Source organism: Amblyomma mixtum, chromosome 3 (assembly GCF_055824585.1).
Source record: "Amblyomma mixtum isolate Tamu chromosome 3, ASM5582458v1, whole genome shotgun sequence".
NCBI lineage: Eukaryota > Metazoa > Arthropoda > Arachnida > Ixodida > Ixodidae > Amblyomma > Amblyomma mixtum.
Window position 1 is genome coordinate 81176349 of NC_143014.1, and position 16471 is coordinate 81192819.

Here is a 16471-nt window from a genome sequence, read left to right on the forward strand (position 1 = left end):
AAGTACGTCATCAGAAGCGGTCGACGCCATTGGCCGGGGAGGGAAGGGGGTTTTGAGGGGGGGGGGGGGGGTGTTGAGGGGCATTGGCCTTCTTTTTTGAGTTGTATCGGACTACATGTATAGCTAGGCAGCTTCATGGCCAGAAAAGGATGTGTCTACTTTGTTAAGGGAGAGTAAATTACGCAGCACGAAGACGTCATTTAAAGGGTCAGTCTACTGAATTTTATCGGCCATATTTTCTTTGCGGCAACTGATAGCTCTTTACCCAAATTACCGTTTACCCAGGTGTGGCGCCAAGAAGTGCAGTAGAACATTTTAAAATAGAATTTATTGATGTGGGAACACACCTGTATGAGATGGTAGACTCATCTGGCAACCATGAAAATACAAACGTCATAGCAATTTATAAAGTGCAATTTTCAAGTGCTGAAATGATTAAAAGAAATCGGCACTGAAAGGACATTGGTTATTTATGTCGCAGTTATGAGAAGCCGTGTTTTGTCATTAATAAAATACAGGAACGTGAGCACCATGACCCTGAGAGGGTGCGGCAATCAATCCAATCCAAGACAAAGCGGCGTCGCGGTGCACATGGTAAATCTTGTTTGACAGGCAGTATGTCAAGCTTGCAGAATCTGAGCGAAGTTGAAAAGAGAATATTGTCAAGGATGAACGAACAAAACTTTGACCCATATGAGTCAACTCCGGATAAACGCGCTCGCGAGAACCACAGTGATAACGAGAGTAGTGACGATCCCGACGATTTCCTCCGCGCGGCGACAAACATGGCGGCGCCCTTCGAAGCGGGACCTCTCGCTTCGGACTGAATTATCGTTGTTGCTGCTTTTTCAGTGCGTTCACTGGCCATGAATGGGGCACTGGTCTTTCGCTTCGTCTCACCTCGCCTATAATAAAACGTATAAGCGATAAATTTGCTTTAGTTTCTTAATTATAGTGACGATTCTGCCGCTTGTAGGCTTAACAGGAGAGTCGTTTTGTTTGCAGTAATGGTTCCCGTCCTGATAACCAGATGGCGCCACTATAGGCTGAGTTTATTTTTGCGTCTCTGCTAGCATGCGCTTAACTAAAAGGGGGAATGCGCCTGCGTTTAGTGTACGCAGAACTATAAATATTCATGTTATTCACAGAAAAAGCGAGCGGTACGCCTTGTACTGTTTACTAGAACAAAACGAACGTTTCTGCGACATTGGGGCATACTAACGGTACGTAGTATATTCACTTATGCTTCTACAAAAAACGTCTACCACCTGGTGCAACAAAATGACCGTTTGGGGTCGCCACCATGCATTTTTACGCGACTTTTAACGTCAAATTAAAATATATATTCCTGCCTAAACCGAGAGCAGTTCCCTCGTTATTGGCGTTATAGGGTGCCAAATACCAGAATATGCAATTGTTTATACACTCATCTCTGTGAGTAGACTGACCCTTTAAGCATATAAATTGGCAGGTATACACAGTGCAATCTCTAAACGGTTGTGGACACAAATGACTTTTGCGGCTCCCTCAAAGAGTATGCACATGTATTAAATTGGGATAAATTGAACTTTGACTGTATCGAAAGATTGCCGCATTATAGCGCAAAAAAGACCACTCTCACCGAAAACGGAGCTTTTATAATCTAGAAAGGAAAAAAAAAATCAGGTGCCGCCATCACCGGCTGATTTGGCAAGTAAACTGCGTGCGACGGCACCAAATTTCCTGCGCGGATCCCAGAGGCTATGCTACAACGCCATTCATGTGAAAACTGCGGGAACCGCGAGTTTGAATCGAGTGACGGGGAAATTTTTTAATTCAGTTTTCTCTGCAATAAACGCCGCGGTGGCTCAGTGGTTACGGCACTCGGCTGCTGACCAAAAGGCGCGGGTTCGATCCCCGGCCGTGGCGGTCGCATTTCCATGGAGGCGAAATGCTATAGAAGCCCGTGTACTGTGCGATGTCAGTGCACGTTAAAAAACTCCAGGTGGTCGAAATTACCCGGAACCCTTCGCCCTGGCGTCCCTCATAGCTGGAGTCGCTTTGGGACGTTAAACCACACAAAATCAATCTTTTTTTTGCTGTCGAACAATGGTTAACATACTCAGAAAGAACCGGATGACCCATTTTCACTAGAATAATAACTGGAAGGAGATTTCCTCGGTGTCCCTTTAAAGGTGCACTGAAGAGGAATCTGAACTTGTCTTTTTGCCGCGGGAACTCGATCTACACGTTCCGAGCTTTCTTAGAAACTGCGATTTACTGCCCTGTGTGGCCGATTTCCCCAATTAAATCGAATTAACGTCCGGCTCCCGCCTTTTTTTTTAATTCTGCCTCGTACGGTGGGCGGAGTCGACCAACGCGTGGAGCGCCTTTCACCCAGTCCCGTGGCGGCTTGCCGCTCTGCCATCGGCGGAGTAATACGTAGTAGTCCGTAGTAGCAAATAGTCCGCGCGTATTTTTATTTCTTCGTGCTTATTTTGCGGCTATATTATCTGTGAATGAAACTATTAATTCATGGAAACCTAAAAAACAAAATAAAGCGAAAGCAAAGCCTCCACGGGACTCGGTGAAAGGCGCTCCACGCGTTGGTCGACTCCGCCCACCGTACGAGGCAGAATTAAAAAAAAAGGCGGGAGCCGGACGTTAATTCGATTTAATCGGGGAAATTGCCCACACAGGGCAATAAGTCACTGTTTCTAAGAATGCTAGGAACGTGTAGATCGAGTTCCCGCGGCAAAAAGACATGTTCAGAATCCTCTTCAGTGCACCTTTAAGGTAATATGCGAGTCTACACCCCTCCATATAACATAGCTCCGGTGGGGGGCTATCATCAGTGAATCTGTTTATGGAAGAGTGGGGAATAACTCGACATTTTCTTTTGTGTCTCTTAACTTTTACACCTGCAATCACACTGACTCGACATTTAGCTAAAGTGACTCATTACATGTGCACTGCAGCTGTGGTTTAGGCAATAATCGCTACTTGTTCATTTCGGCAATGGGGCAAGCCCTGTTCGGTCCGGCCTGCTATCACGTGCAAAATGGCGTGTTCACGTACGCAGTATCGCAAATCCATTAACAGGGACGATGCGAAATTTGACCTCACCCATCTCTGAGGGGCGTCATGAGGTTGTCGTGTGCTGTGAACCCCGCAATCATTCGACAGCGCGTTTCGTGCGATTAACCCGTACATTTGTAATCTTGTTTGTGAAGCTGATGTTATCAACAGATAACGCAAAACGATGAAAATAACACTGAATAACTGAGCAATATGGCTTGGTTTTACATACAGTCGCGGACAGAACATCATTGGCCACGCTCCGCCGTTCCAAATTTTCCCTTGCGTGGCGTAACGGAAACAGATATGTCTGCTCCCTTCATGCGCAAGCTCATGTATAAGCGACATTTACGTGCATAGGCATGAAACACAGACTAATTTTCGCTACCTGGCATAAGTGTTTGTCCGCCGAAGCGTGGTCCATACTACTTTGCCCACAACAGCACATAAGCTCCCTACCTTTGTTTGAAAATGAGTACAGACTTCGCCTTCCTGATTTCCCAGAATTAGTCTACGCGTCAACATGTTTGCTTAGGGCAGAGGGGGAAAAAAAAGAGTATACGAAATGTTTATTTGAGTCAGCCTCTATGAGCTCCTCTTCAACACTACAAAGCTGAGATAAGAAGGAATGTCAGTGTATGCCCGCTTTGCGTGTCTCGTGGAGACCTCCATCAAATCAGTTTATTTTTCAATACCCCTGTAATCGGGTCTTTGAGGTAGTAACAAATAAAATTAAATAATATTCGGCGCTTAATTTCCTGTGTATCAAATTCATTCTGCGAGCTGCTGTAGTCAGCATTCCGCCTTTTTTTCCCCCCCATTGAGAAGTTAAGACGCCTGCAGACAGAAGCCGTGGCCGGCTCAAGGCGCCTCGCAGTCACTTTTCGATGATTCAGCAGCCAAAGTCAGGGAAGTCTTTGAGGTGTTAGGTCGTAACACTACATCGTACTTGTGCAACATGAAGCAGTCTCTGCCGTTGTGTTGCCTTTTGTTCCGATGATGAGATTCGCCTGGGGTTGGCATTATGAGAAACCGCACTTAGTGACTCGCTTATTTCGGGGCAACTTTATCCGTCAGGTATTCCGAGAGGGATAGAAAAGTACTGATTGCTGGTTTACACGTGTTTTGGTTAACAATATATCTGCGGGATAATATGGCAGCATTTGTGTGTTTCGCTCACTCCCACCCGCATGGTGTGTTTTATTCAAAAAGCAGTACACGAAAATGGACGGTAGTGACGTGTTCGGAACTCATTCCATAAGGGGGGTGGGGGCGCGCCTCGGCAGCAGCCGCGTTGCCGGCATTCGAGCGTCCCGGGCGCGCGCGCCCGCAACCGCGGCCTGCCAGCGGCCTCCCTCGCCCGACTCGCTCAACTCGCAGCCCCTGTCACATTCGGCGTTGCCGGCCGGGTTCTCGCATGGCGTGTCGACTTAATTGCCCGTTAGCGTCGTTGCGATCGGCTTTCCCCGTGAGCGCGTTTTCCTCCCTCGTCTGGCAACTGCCACGCTGATGGAGCTGGGGGCGAGGGGCCTCGCCGCTCTCTCCTGCCTCCCTCGCCCACGTGTTCGGACAAATCGCCGCGAGTCTCCATGGCAACGGGTCACGTGCTCGCGCTCCCCGACAGCTATCAATCAGTCTCGTCTGCGTCAGGGCCGCCATGTTTGCGAAGGATCTCCGCCGGCAGCAGGAAACGAAAAACGGGGCCCCCTCGGAGGGGACCGCTCGATAATTCGGCGCTGTCGCACTGCGGTTGCGCTCACCTTGATCCGCCTGGCGCGCTGCTTCGGATGTTGACCCGCCACTGACCGGCCACTTTGGGCAGGCAGACGCAACCTTTGTTTGTTACTTCCTCTTAAATCGCTTGTTTTTTTTTTCTCCCGGAACTTGCCTGGGCCCTTTTGAAGCGGCGTTCCACTTTCGCAAGCTTTGCTGGTCTCTGCCGAAAGCGGATAGCGTCACCAGGAGGACATCAGTACCCTATCAGTATGCCGATGAAAAAAAGGAGCAAAAATAAGTTATGCACTTCTGGTACCTCCGTTGGAAACTTGCACAAGAGTTGGCGCAACAGCATTTCAGGCGGCTCGTGCGGTACGAAATTTCACACTCCGGGTAACGGTTAATGAATTTTCTCTCTGAAGAGGTTTCACATGGGTTGAAAACGCGCATCACTGTAAGCACATCGCGCCATGTCAGTGCGCTGCAAGAAACACAGACGAGGGTGTTTCGCTTTCCCTCTCATAACCGAGAGCCGGTCGCTCTGGGTCTCCTTTCTTCGGTACCCTCTCAGTGGCGTCCCCCTTCTAGGCCAGGCAGGCGTTGCGCTCATTCTGGTGGCAATGAAAAGCCTGTTCCTTCCCCTCTCCTTGCGGCAGCTCTGTTATGTTTCCAAATAATGGTGGTGATAACATTAAAACAGACTGAAGCACTCAGAACTACAGCCTCTCAAACTTTGTTTCGGGGACTTTACTGAGAACGATAGTTCACTTTAGGCATATAAAGCGTATCGCATGGCCCCTGCCTCTGTGTGTGCGCGTACGTACCCGCGTGCGTAGTGGTCCGACTTTTATACAGCGCTTTAATTACATTTATTAACTGCATACAACCTACGTACTGCATACAACCACTAGGCATTATTGCGAGAGGGAACAAGCACCTTGTATATAGTCGCCAAAAGTGTGTGACCGGTCCTACTGCGGTCGTGGCCAGACTCCAGAGTGGGAGCGATTAGAGCTGTGCACAGGCCGCAAATTTCAGTCCGCGCCCGGCCCGAGCCCTACACTACTGACGGAGGCCCGGCCCGGCCCGACACTGAAGAAACCGAAGCCCGCCCGGGCCCGGCCCGAGTTAAGGCCCGGCCCGGGTCCGGCCCGACCTGCAAAACTGAAATTGAAGTGACGACGAAACAGAAAGAGATAATTTAAGGAAAATCAGTTTATTTCAATGTTTTTAAAATGCTCGGCTCTCATGGTCTAGATGAAAATTGGTGAGTATATGCAAACACGGCGCATGTAGAGAGTTATCACTCCAAGGTATTATGTAAAAACAACAAATCGTCCATTGATGACGGCTTGAGGCAAGTGCGGCGCTCCTGCAGATTAGTTTCGAACCTTGCAACAGTAGGGCGGCTGGAGCCACGCAGGAGCGATCGCGAAGCCCGACCGGCCCGTTCGAGACAAAAATACCGTGGTCCGAGCCCGGCCCGGGCCCGGTTGAATAGACTTCCGCAAGGCCCGAGCCCGGCCCGCGGGCCGGGCCGGGTACGGGCTTTCGGGCCGGCCCGAGCCCGTGCACAGCTCTAAGAGCGATACCGTGTAGCGTCCCCGATAACAGCACCGCCGCTTGGCACTGTTCCTTCACCGGCCACGGTCGCGGTGGGCTACAAACTTCTTACAAAAATAAATGCTTCGGCGCCAAAATAAAAACAAAAATAAAATAAAAAGCAAACGCCAGGACATAGCTTTGCCGAGGAGACCAACACATTGTTCAAAGACTTGTGTAATTCCGGTGTGGTGAAAATAAAAAGAGTAAAAAAAACGTCGAAACTCCGCCTGTTATTCGCAATCTGGAATTGCTTGAGGTAGTTTGTTGTCTTTACATGCCATGACGGAAGAAAGAAGGCGCGAAAGTTTTTTTACGTTCTTGCCATCACTCGAAATGAACGCGGCGTTTGTAAAACAGGCTGTTACAGTATACAGTGTGTAACAGTCGAACTTGTCATGTCAGTAGTACAGTGTATTTTGTACTCTAGTCTTGTCATGGCGAATGCAAATGAAGAGCTCTCTTAGAGGACGCAAACGGCGTGCTTCTGATGATTCCCAGTATACATCGTGTTCCATCCGCGCGACAGTGCGGCGAAAGCTGTCGCTGCTGAGAAAAGGAATTCACAGTTTTGCAGCTCTTCAAGTGCATCTAAAAACTCAGTCGAGCTGAGGCCCTTAATGGAGTATGGACATCATACCAGGTTTTTCAGGGAAGACTTTCAAAAATGTTCAAAAATAGGCTTTTTGGCGTAAAAATATGACTTTGCGGCATAGTATTACCAGTGTCGGAGGATACCGTAAAGCCGGTGAATTGTCTTATGTAGTAAGCTGGTTAGCTAGTTTCTGATAACTAACTTTTTAACTATTACAGATAGGCAACTGGTTGCAATTAGAGATTTGTAGCCGGCCATTAGTAATACCCATGCATGTCAGTTCTTAGAATTTCTAAAATGTGATTACCCTCGCCGCTGTGCCTCGACAAAATCTGGCTACATCGTGCAAAAATACATGCGCTTTCGAAAGCATGCAGGCAAAGCAATCCCTCCAGTGCACGTAAGTAGTCGAAAAAGCCAAATTTTGTCGGGCCACAGCGCTAGGATAAACGCGCTTTTGAATTCTAAAAACGGATATGGCTATTACTAACGACCGGCTGCAAATCTCTAATTGCAACTAGGCGCCCAGCTCTACTAGTTCAAAAGTTAATTACTGAAAATTAGTTACCAGTTTGCTACTACTAAAGACGATTCACCAGTTTCCTGGTGTCCGCCAACACTGGCGCAAAAGCCATATTTTTACCCCAAGAAGCCTATTTTTGAAAATTTTCGAAAGTGTTTGCTGGAACACCCGGTATTTTTGGTTGCGTGTTTTCTTTTTTGTAATGATGCTTAAGACATAAGCATGCATGGATCAACGCATGGTATTCGCCTACGAACGCTTATAATTTATAATTGAATTTCTTCCCTTACCTGTTCCGCTTTCGGTTTCAACAGCCGAGCAATAGCTATGACGTCACAGGTCAGTATAGGTCACATTAAAAAAACTGCGATAGAATCGCTTCCTCGTCATTTTATTTCATTATAACGCTAAAGCCAGCCTACCTCAAAAGCCAGAATCACAACGAGTGAAGAAGCAGCGATTATATTGCAGCGTTATTCACGCCTCACGTCACTTGTGCTGAGCTTTGACGCCATAGCCATCGCTTCGCTGTTTAAACCGAAACAGGTGAGGCAAGAAATTCAATTATATATTATTTAGCGGTCGTAGGCGAACACCACGAGGGGATCCACGCGATGCATGTTTCACGCTCTATAGTTACTGATCGGTTGTAGCGTTTGTAAGTGCTCCTTCCGGTGGCTCAGTGGTTATGGCACTCGGCTGCTGATCCGAAAGACGCGGGTTCGATCCCGGCCGCGGCAGTCGAATTTCTATGGAGGCGAAATTCTAGAGGCCCGTGTACTGCGCGATTTCAGTGCACGTTGAAGGACCCCAGGTGGTCGAAATTCCCGGAGCCCTTCACTACGGCGTCCCTCATAGCCTGAGTCGCTTTGGGACGTTAAACCTCCCATAACCTGTCGTTCAGACGTGTTTTTGTAGCGAGCTGATCGGAAGTATTCAGTCTTTTCTGGGACCAAACCGAAGAGGACTTCGGCACGCATGTCCAGTACAAACCGTAAATTGCGCGCAGCGTTTGTCACACCGGTGCCGCATTATTGCTGAAAGCAGGACGCACTAAGGCGCACGAGCGAAGAGAGCGCCCAGCAGAAGCGATGTTATTTCTTTCACTTCGTCCGTATGCCTTTGAGGGGACTGCTGTTGCAAAGTGATGCAAAAACAACTATATACCGGCAGTTTCTGATTTTACCGAGTCCTAGCAGCACAACAAAAGTAAATACTGTAAAAATAAAAATGTAATTAATTCATTAATTAACTTCGATAATTATCAGCAGCAGCTTGTGCTGAGCGAGTATAGAGGCTCTGCTGCACTGGTATATGGCGTGCCGCTCTTTGCCTCTGAAGAGTTCTGCTGCTGAGCACGTGGTGGTAGGCAGCGTTCCTGTTCGCGGCCGGTTTTCCGCTAGTAGTGTAGAGACAAACGAAAATAAAAAGAAAGGTGTAGGAGAAAGCTGTTGCGGATATCTATATCTCGGTGCACGCTACTATTACGGAACCCGTATGGATCAAAATTAATCAGCAGCCCTCTACTATGACGGTCTGGTGGCCCATGCCGTTGCTTGGAGACCTAAAATGAGGCCATTTTTGCATCGTCATCTGCATATATCAGTGCGTGCGCCTTCCGCCTTCCCTGTTTTCTCCACCTGCCGTTTCCCTCTGCCTAGTCTAGTTTAAACCGCCTCGATGCTCACTGTTTCCGTGTGTCTCATCTGCAGGGGAGGTGTTTTTATCGCGGGATGTATTGCTTCCAAGCATCACTGTTGCTACTGTTGCTGAGCCGTCGCCGTAGCTCAGAGGTAGAGCACCGGACGCGTAATTCGGAGGTCGTGGGTTCGGATCCCACCGGCGGCAGTGGTTGTTTTTTCTTCTGCTTTTCTAATCAATTAGCTTTAAGCGATAACATATTCAGTAATATTCTATATTGACCAACACCACAAAACAAATAAATTAAAAAAAATCCCCTGTGCCCCTTGGTTTCTGTGGCTGTTGGCTTCTTTCATATTTATAACGAGCCCCTCATTCCCTTCCCTTGTTTGCTTAATTGCTTAACGAGGGCCTCGGTTCTGGCAGCCTTGACGCCATAGGAAGCATAAGAGGGTTCTCACGCAGCTTCCACCCTCTCCGTTCGATGACGTTCTACGTCACACCTGCGGTAACTCAGGACGTTCTACGTCCGCCGCTTATGAACGTGGGTGGCGCTGATGAACACTCTCAAAGTTAGGTTACTTGTAAACATAAATACCCCCGAAAGCAGAAGATTTGACAGCCGTCGCCGTAGCTCAGAGGTAGAGCACCGGACGCGTAATTCGGAGGTCGTGGGTTCGGATCCCACCGGCGGCAGTGGTTGTTTTTTCTTCTGCTTTTCTAATCAATTAGCTTTAAGCGATAACATATTCAGTAATATTCTATATTGACCAACACCACAAAACAAATAAATTAAAAAAAAATCCCCTGTGCCCCTTGGTTTCTGTGGCTGTTGGCTTCTTTCATATTTATAACGAGCCCCTCATTCCCTTCCCTTGTTTGCTTTACTGTTGCTACAAGTTACGCCTCCATACGGCTCAGGATGGTGTAAGCTTCGCTAGCGAGTGGCTGTGTTAGACTTTTGTGGTCGCGAGCTGGCTGCGAAACGTGCCCCTTGTGGCTCTATACGGTCATGATTGCCATAAAAAAATATTTCTGTTGTCTTTTTTTTTTTCAACCTCGGATATCCGTATTTGCAGAGTTTTGTAAAGAAGCAAAACAACTTCTCAGAAACGACAGTTCTGATGACTGCAGTGTGAAAAAAAATTCTCATTTTCATAATAAGCTACGAAACCTAGCTTGTGCCGCCTGCTTACTACAATGGTGGTACCACGCAGCGTACGGCAGCGATGGGCAACCAAGCGAGCGGTCAGTGCGAACTCAGCGCGCCCCTTTCGCGCGGCGTCTGTTTCTTGCAACCTATACCAGATGGCGCCAGCTTCCTCTGAGCGCGCCCGTCGCGCGTGTCGAAAAGCCCGGAGGTGAGCGTCGCAAAACATACGAGCTAAAAAAGAACCAGCGAAGGGAAACGAGGAAAAAAAGCTGCTCGCTTTGCCCCACGTCTCTCAGTTAGGCGTGCATCGAGGAGTTGGGCCAGTGGTTGGGCGCGCGAGTTTTCCCATCGCTCAATCCGCGTGTTGTCATCAGCAGCGCGCTAGCTTCGCGCTAGCTTCGCGCAAGGTGCTCGTTGTCAGCGCGCGTCAGCGTAGGCCGGGCATTCTCTTCGCGGGTGGCGACCGACCCGCCGGCCCTCGTGGACCGAGTTTTGCGGCGATTGTGGCTGGGTATCGGCGTTGACGCTCGGCGGGAATATGCAATGACTGCCGTGGGCAAGGGGTGGAGTTGTCGGAAAGAGCAGCCGGCCTGGTGACGCGACCCGGTTCCGCATCAGCCGGCCGTGTCACTCTGGCGCTCCCCGCGCGCGTAGGCGATGTGGCGCCGCTGACGGACTTAGTCACCCGCCATCGCCCTGGCCCTTGGCGCTTGCCTTTTTAGACGGGCGTTGCCGCCTGGCTTGTGTCAGATGTCCCGCTTTTTTTTTTTTTTTTTGCGTGCTCGTGTGTCTGCTCTTTGAAGTACAACTCCTTGCGAGAGGGAGGAGATTTGTCGCTCAGAAATTATACTTCAACTCGTTATACTTCAAGCTGTTTGCAGCACTATGAAAGATAGAGCTCCCTCGTCCAGTCAGGGCCAAGGAACACAACAAATAGTCCTTCGAACACTTGAGCAGTGCTTTGACTTTAGTAACTGAAAAGGCAGTCCTGGATGGAGATTTGAAAGTATAGCGAACGTTTCATTGACGGGTTAAATTAGCAGACAAAGCCTGCACGAATACAGGACTGCGGTGGCTCGCTGCGAAATGGTGCGGCGTCATTTGTAAACATGGCGTCCGCCTAGTCGGCCGAGTATCATACGCGCAGCAGCTGGACACTGGTGCTCTTTTCTGCCTAGGGATGGAGCCACCAGTCGCGAAGTGAGAGGAAAGGAGGAACACGCATTGCAGCGCACGACGTTGTGAATGGCTCTGATCCTTCATAGCGCTGCAAACAACTTGCGAGATGGAGTATAGTTTGTGAACTTTCTGTCATCGATACCGATGTGTACCACTTTCTTAGGTGCGGCAGCAACAAAAAAAAACAACTTTTTTTTTTTTTAGTTTAACATTAAGCTTGGTTTTTCGAAGCCGATGCCAGAAGCGTCATTTCAGTGCAAGTAAAATCGCATGATCGACCTCTGAAAAGGGGCCCGGAAGTATTAAAGCCTCTTTGCAGACATTAAAGAACGATCCCAAAGCCACGTTTGGGCATCAGTGATCAGCTCATGCTGCTTTGGTTGTTAAATCTTGTAATACGATGCAAACACCAGGAATTGGCACAGTGCCGTGATCCCAACACCGTATATGAGTGTTTAGATCTGCAGAAGACGTAAAACGAAAGGCTTCCGCGCAGGGTAGGCACAAAAAGCTATCCGGTGTGATGGGTGCTAATTTTAATTTTCATACCCGCGTGCGAACATTTTTCTAGCCTTAACCGTCAGCAAACTGCAGGAATAGAGATGCCAGACAGTGAATTGATGTGCTTGTTCTTTTCATGTAATAATACTATAGCGGTTACTGCCAAATGAGAACTATGAACGGTGATGCACACGTGAGAATGCGCCAGGAAGGGTGGATTGATTAACTCTCGGCTGATGACTGATTAGCACGGTGCCGACTGAGTTGCCTCAGTTTTACCCCCGTACTTGCTCTGAGGCGTTCCCCATTCATATCGATCAGTCTCTTATCGACCGCAGTGTGGATCATTGCTGTTATTACTCTTATACCCCTGTTACACAGGTGTTCTGAACGGCAGTTCAGTTGACCGTGACTTTTACTGAACGGCAGTTAGACTTGTTGCACGGGAGCGCTTACTGCCGTTGTGATGTCAACGGCAGTTCAGTTTGACTGAGGCCGGAGGCCGTATTTGAACAGTTCATGTGACAAGATGGCGATCAACGGACCCGCCGCATCGGCTGAGTCAGCGCCATTTCCACGGCCGTATATTATAAGATCACGCGATAAGCCTTTGTCCCGGCTATGATAAGTACCAATCTACAACTTTCACAAATTGAATCAGTGTAAACACGCAATCCCGCGAAGTGGCTTCAGGAGCACACGGCTAGGTGCTGAAGCCAGACATGCCTGTACCGGGTTGTCTTGGCTCGGTGTTATGTTCGGCTGCGGCGTACGAAAGGCAAACAATTTTCGCAGAAATTGCAGTTCAGTAATATGAAGCTTGGAATTAATGTTTACAGTTGAAATACCAAATTTCAATTACATTTTTGTTCATAAATTGGCCGCATGTGGCGGGGTCGCGGGGTCCAGTGGTTGAACGGAGTTTCACGAAATGTGCCGTGTAACGGCAGCCGACTTCCGTTTAGTTCAACATCAGTTGGAAAGTTGAACAGCAGTTAAAACTGCCCGTGCAACAGGAGGCAGCGAAGTGCTCTCAACTGCACCGCCATCATGTTGTTTCATGTTGCGCTATCTTTACAGTCCGCCTTGACTTTTAGAGCGTTAACTCTTGTACTCGCAATAATCAAGGTCGCTTTTGTATCAAACACAAGGCCGTTCAAGTGGGGCCAGTGGGTGGTACCATTGGTACACAGATTGTGGACCACCTAATTGGCGTTGGATGTTCGGAGTGGTATCAAGCGATTCAGCGCGTTACGGAGCATAATATTACTCGCCGAATCAAAGCCTAGTGTATCGCAGGGATTCGCACCGACGACCTTTGATTTCCCCAGAACGTGACTTCTTGAAACTTGAAACGTCCATTACGGCCAAACTAATTGATATAGGACATTCGAATTTGTCTTCTTGTGCTGTATACGCTGGCTCATAAGTATAGATATCCGAATATAACGAAAAATTTGTAGCGGATATAGTGAAGATGGCTAATGACGCAATATTCTTTCGATATTGCTAACGCTCGATACTCATACGCTCCCTCAGCGTTTTGCTCTTTTTTTACCCTTCCCCTTCTCCCACACCTCTGCGAGAGTCTCTTTTGCGTTGCCAAATTTGCGAGTAACCACTGTCTATTCGCTTCCTTTTAACCCAGGTGACTACGCCCGCTTAGCGCTGTTATTATTATTATATAGATGGCAGCACCACCTTTCATGTGCATCCAGACAAAAAGAAAGGCTCTGTGAGAGAAAAAGAACACTTGCCGGAAGCGTTTCGTGCACCCGGGTGTGTGATAACGAAGAATGATACGCTTTCGAATATATCTGCAGCTTCGTTTCTCTGTCCAGGGTGAATTCCGACCTTCCGAATGAAAAGCCGGATGTGTAGCCGCAAGACGTACGCGCAACTGCGGTGAGAGAGAAATGGTCGCTGCGCTTTGCAGAAAGCACCGGGGCTTCATTACGGGACACGGCGCGGAGTAGACTGCACGACTGTGTGTGCAAAGGCGGCGCCGCGGCGTCTCGCGATGCGCCTCCTGCGCGCCGGTTTTTGTGCAGCGCCTGAGAAATGGCAGCGTCACGATGGCCGGTATCGGCTTGCCCGGGTGCCGCTTTGGCGACCGATTTGCCTAAAGGGTGCGCGCGCGTGGTGGCACCGTCGGGTTTCTGTCGGCGCGCGTGAATAACGACGCGCGAGAGCTAAGCGATGGCGTGTGTGCGTATGGGACGTCAGCGCGACCCCCTGGAACCGGCCTGCCCCCGGGTGCAGTACACGCGCAGTCAGTGGCCCTGCGGCGGTGAGAAATGCGCGAGTCGTGAGCCTCTCCAAATGGAGCGCCGATCAGCGGTGGGCCCGCGCGTCACACGACGGCGCGCCTCGGACGCTTGATTTAGATGGCGTAATTAATGAGTCGCAATTTCGTTCTGACCTGGGCCGTGATGCTAATCGCGGCTCTCCCTGACAGGTTCCTTTTTTCTTCCCTCCGCGCTCTCGGCCGAGGCGCCGCTCGTGATCCTGTTTCGGGCCGAGAGACGCCGCCCCGCGTCCACGCGAACGGGCGAATTAACTTTTGCCGCCTTCCATTGAGCGCGGGACTTGCGGCGGGGAGCGAGTGGCGCCTACCGGAACCGCAGTCGTGCGGGCCTCGTTCGCGGTCTGCCCCGCTCATCGGCCGCGCTGCCCTAGTTGACGTGCCCCGCGATGGCTCGGGTGGACGCGCACGTTTGGCACCCGGACGCTTACGAACGCGTCTCACCGCGAGTGCAGCGTATATACGCGCTCGGTGGAGAAGTCGCGCGGACCCGCGCGCTGCCGCACCGCCGCCTGGGCGGGCACCCCGGCCCGCGCGCAATCAGTAATGCGCGGATGAAAACCAAGGCGAGCGCATGATGCGGACAGACGCCAGAGCAACGCCTACAGCGTGCCGAGCTCGCTCGCTGAATGCCACGCTATAGTGCGTCGTAAATTTTCTCGTGACGTCAGCGGCATCAGAGGCCCGGTGTGGGCGGAGTGGCCGGCGGTGTGCAGTTCGCGGTGCCGGCCAGCCAGAAACGCAAATAAATGGCCCCGGCGAGCGGAATAAATGACCCGCTCCAAGGGCCGCGGGCAGCATAATTGAAACCAATAACAGCCGGGCCCGTCTTCGCCTCGGCGGTCCAGGCACTGCTCTGAGTGCTTCGTCGTCGCAGGCTCTTGTTCCGATCGGTGTGAACGCTGATTTCCGATTGCGACGGACAAGATCGGCTCGGAGGCCGACGAGCTGCCCCCCCCCCCCCCCCCCCCAAATTGAACGCCCGTCCGCGGAAAAGCTCGGCCGCGCGCGCGGCTCCGGACCGCGGTTGCGATCGCAGCGCCGATGGTCGCGCGGTGGCTTGTCTGGGCTTCCCTCTGGCGCTGATCGCCGCGAGTGCTGAGACCACGAGCGCCAAGTTGGCCGCAGAATTATGCACTCTGTCTTCATTAAATATATCTTGGAGGTCGGGCAGGTGTAGCCACGCTAGGGAACTCCTCCCACTTTCTTTTAGTTCGCTTGTTTGCGAAGTCCCGCAGGCGGTGAGCTGAGTATATAAATGGTCACTACCGGCGGAAAGTATTGGTGAAACTTGAACGTAATGACGGCCTCAGTGCGAAAGGAAATGGAGCATTAATCTTGTTGTTGTCGGTAAGGGGTTTACCGTGGCCGGCGGCCAGGAAATTCTTTCCACTGCTGCCGCAGCTCATGGGCTGTTCCGTGAGTCACCGGAGCCGCGTATGATACGAATCGCCGCATTGGGGTCGGTCGTATGAAGCGTATGAATTCGACGTGTATTGTTTTCCATTTTCTCACCCTCTCCCTTACAAAAATGAACATTGAGATGCAATTAACTGTTTATAGAGTATTTATTGGGTCAATAAAAAGTCTATTAATACTCAAATCCTAATGACTTTGGTCTATAAAAAGTCAATATGTTCTTGACTGGTATGACCCAATATAAATTTAATTGACTACAAGTGAATTAAAACTCAAGCAACAAAAAATCAATTTACATCGATTTCTCACTATGTCATTAAAAAGTCAATAAGTTCTTGACTTATATGACCCAATATAAATTTAATTAACAACAAGTGAATTAAAACTCAAGCAACAAAAAATCAATTTACATCGATTTCTCACTATGTCATTAAAAAGTCAATAAGTTCTTGACTGATATGACCCAATATAAATTTAATTGACTTCAAGTGAATTAAAATTCAAGCAACAAAAATTCCATTTACAGCCCATTTCTCATGACTCATTAAAAAGTCAATATGTTATTGACTGATATGACCCAATATAAATTTAATTGACTACAAGTGAATTAAAACTTTAGCAACAAAAATTAAATTTACAACAGATTTCTCACAAATTTTAGAACCAACCGCAACAACAGCTCAAACGATTCCCATTTCAGCTGAACAGCCTTTATTCATATTATATCTGCTATGGGAGAGGTCATGATGTTGAAGTTGGTTGTAGGTTGTGACTCGGAAA

General features: G+C 49.3%; 1 protein-coding gene and 1 non-coding gene across 2 annotated transcripts in view; both read left to right on the forward strand.

The window, feature by feature from the left end:
• LOC149350782 (protein tiptop-like) overlaps positions 1-16471 on the forward strand; it is a 420494-nt gene that overhangs the window by 194606 nt on the left and 209417 nt on the right. The window lies entirely within an intron of this gene.
• TRNAS-GCU (transfer RNA serine (anticodon GCU)) lies at positions 1837-1908 on the forward strand. The gene has a single exon. It is a non-coding gene; the product is annotated as a tRNA-Ser (tRNA).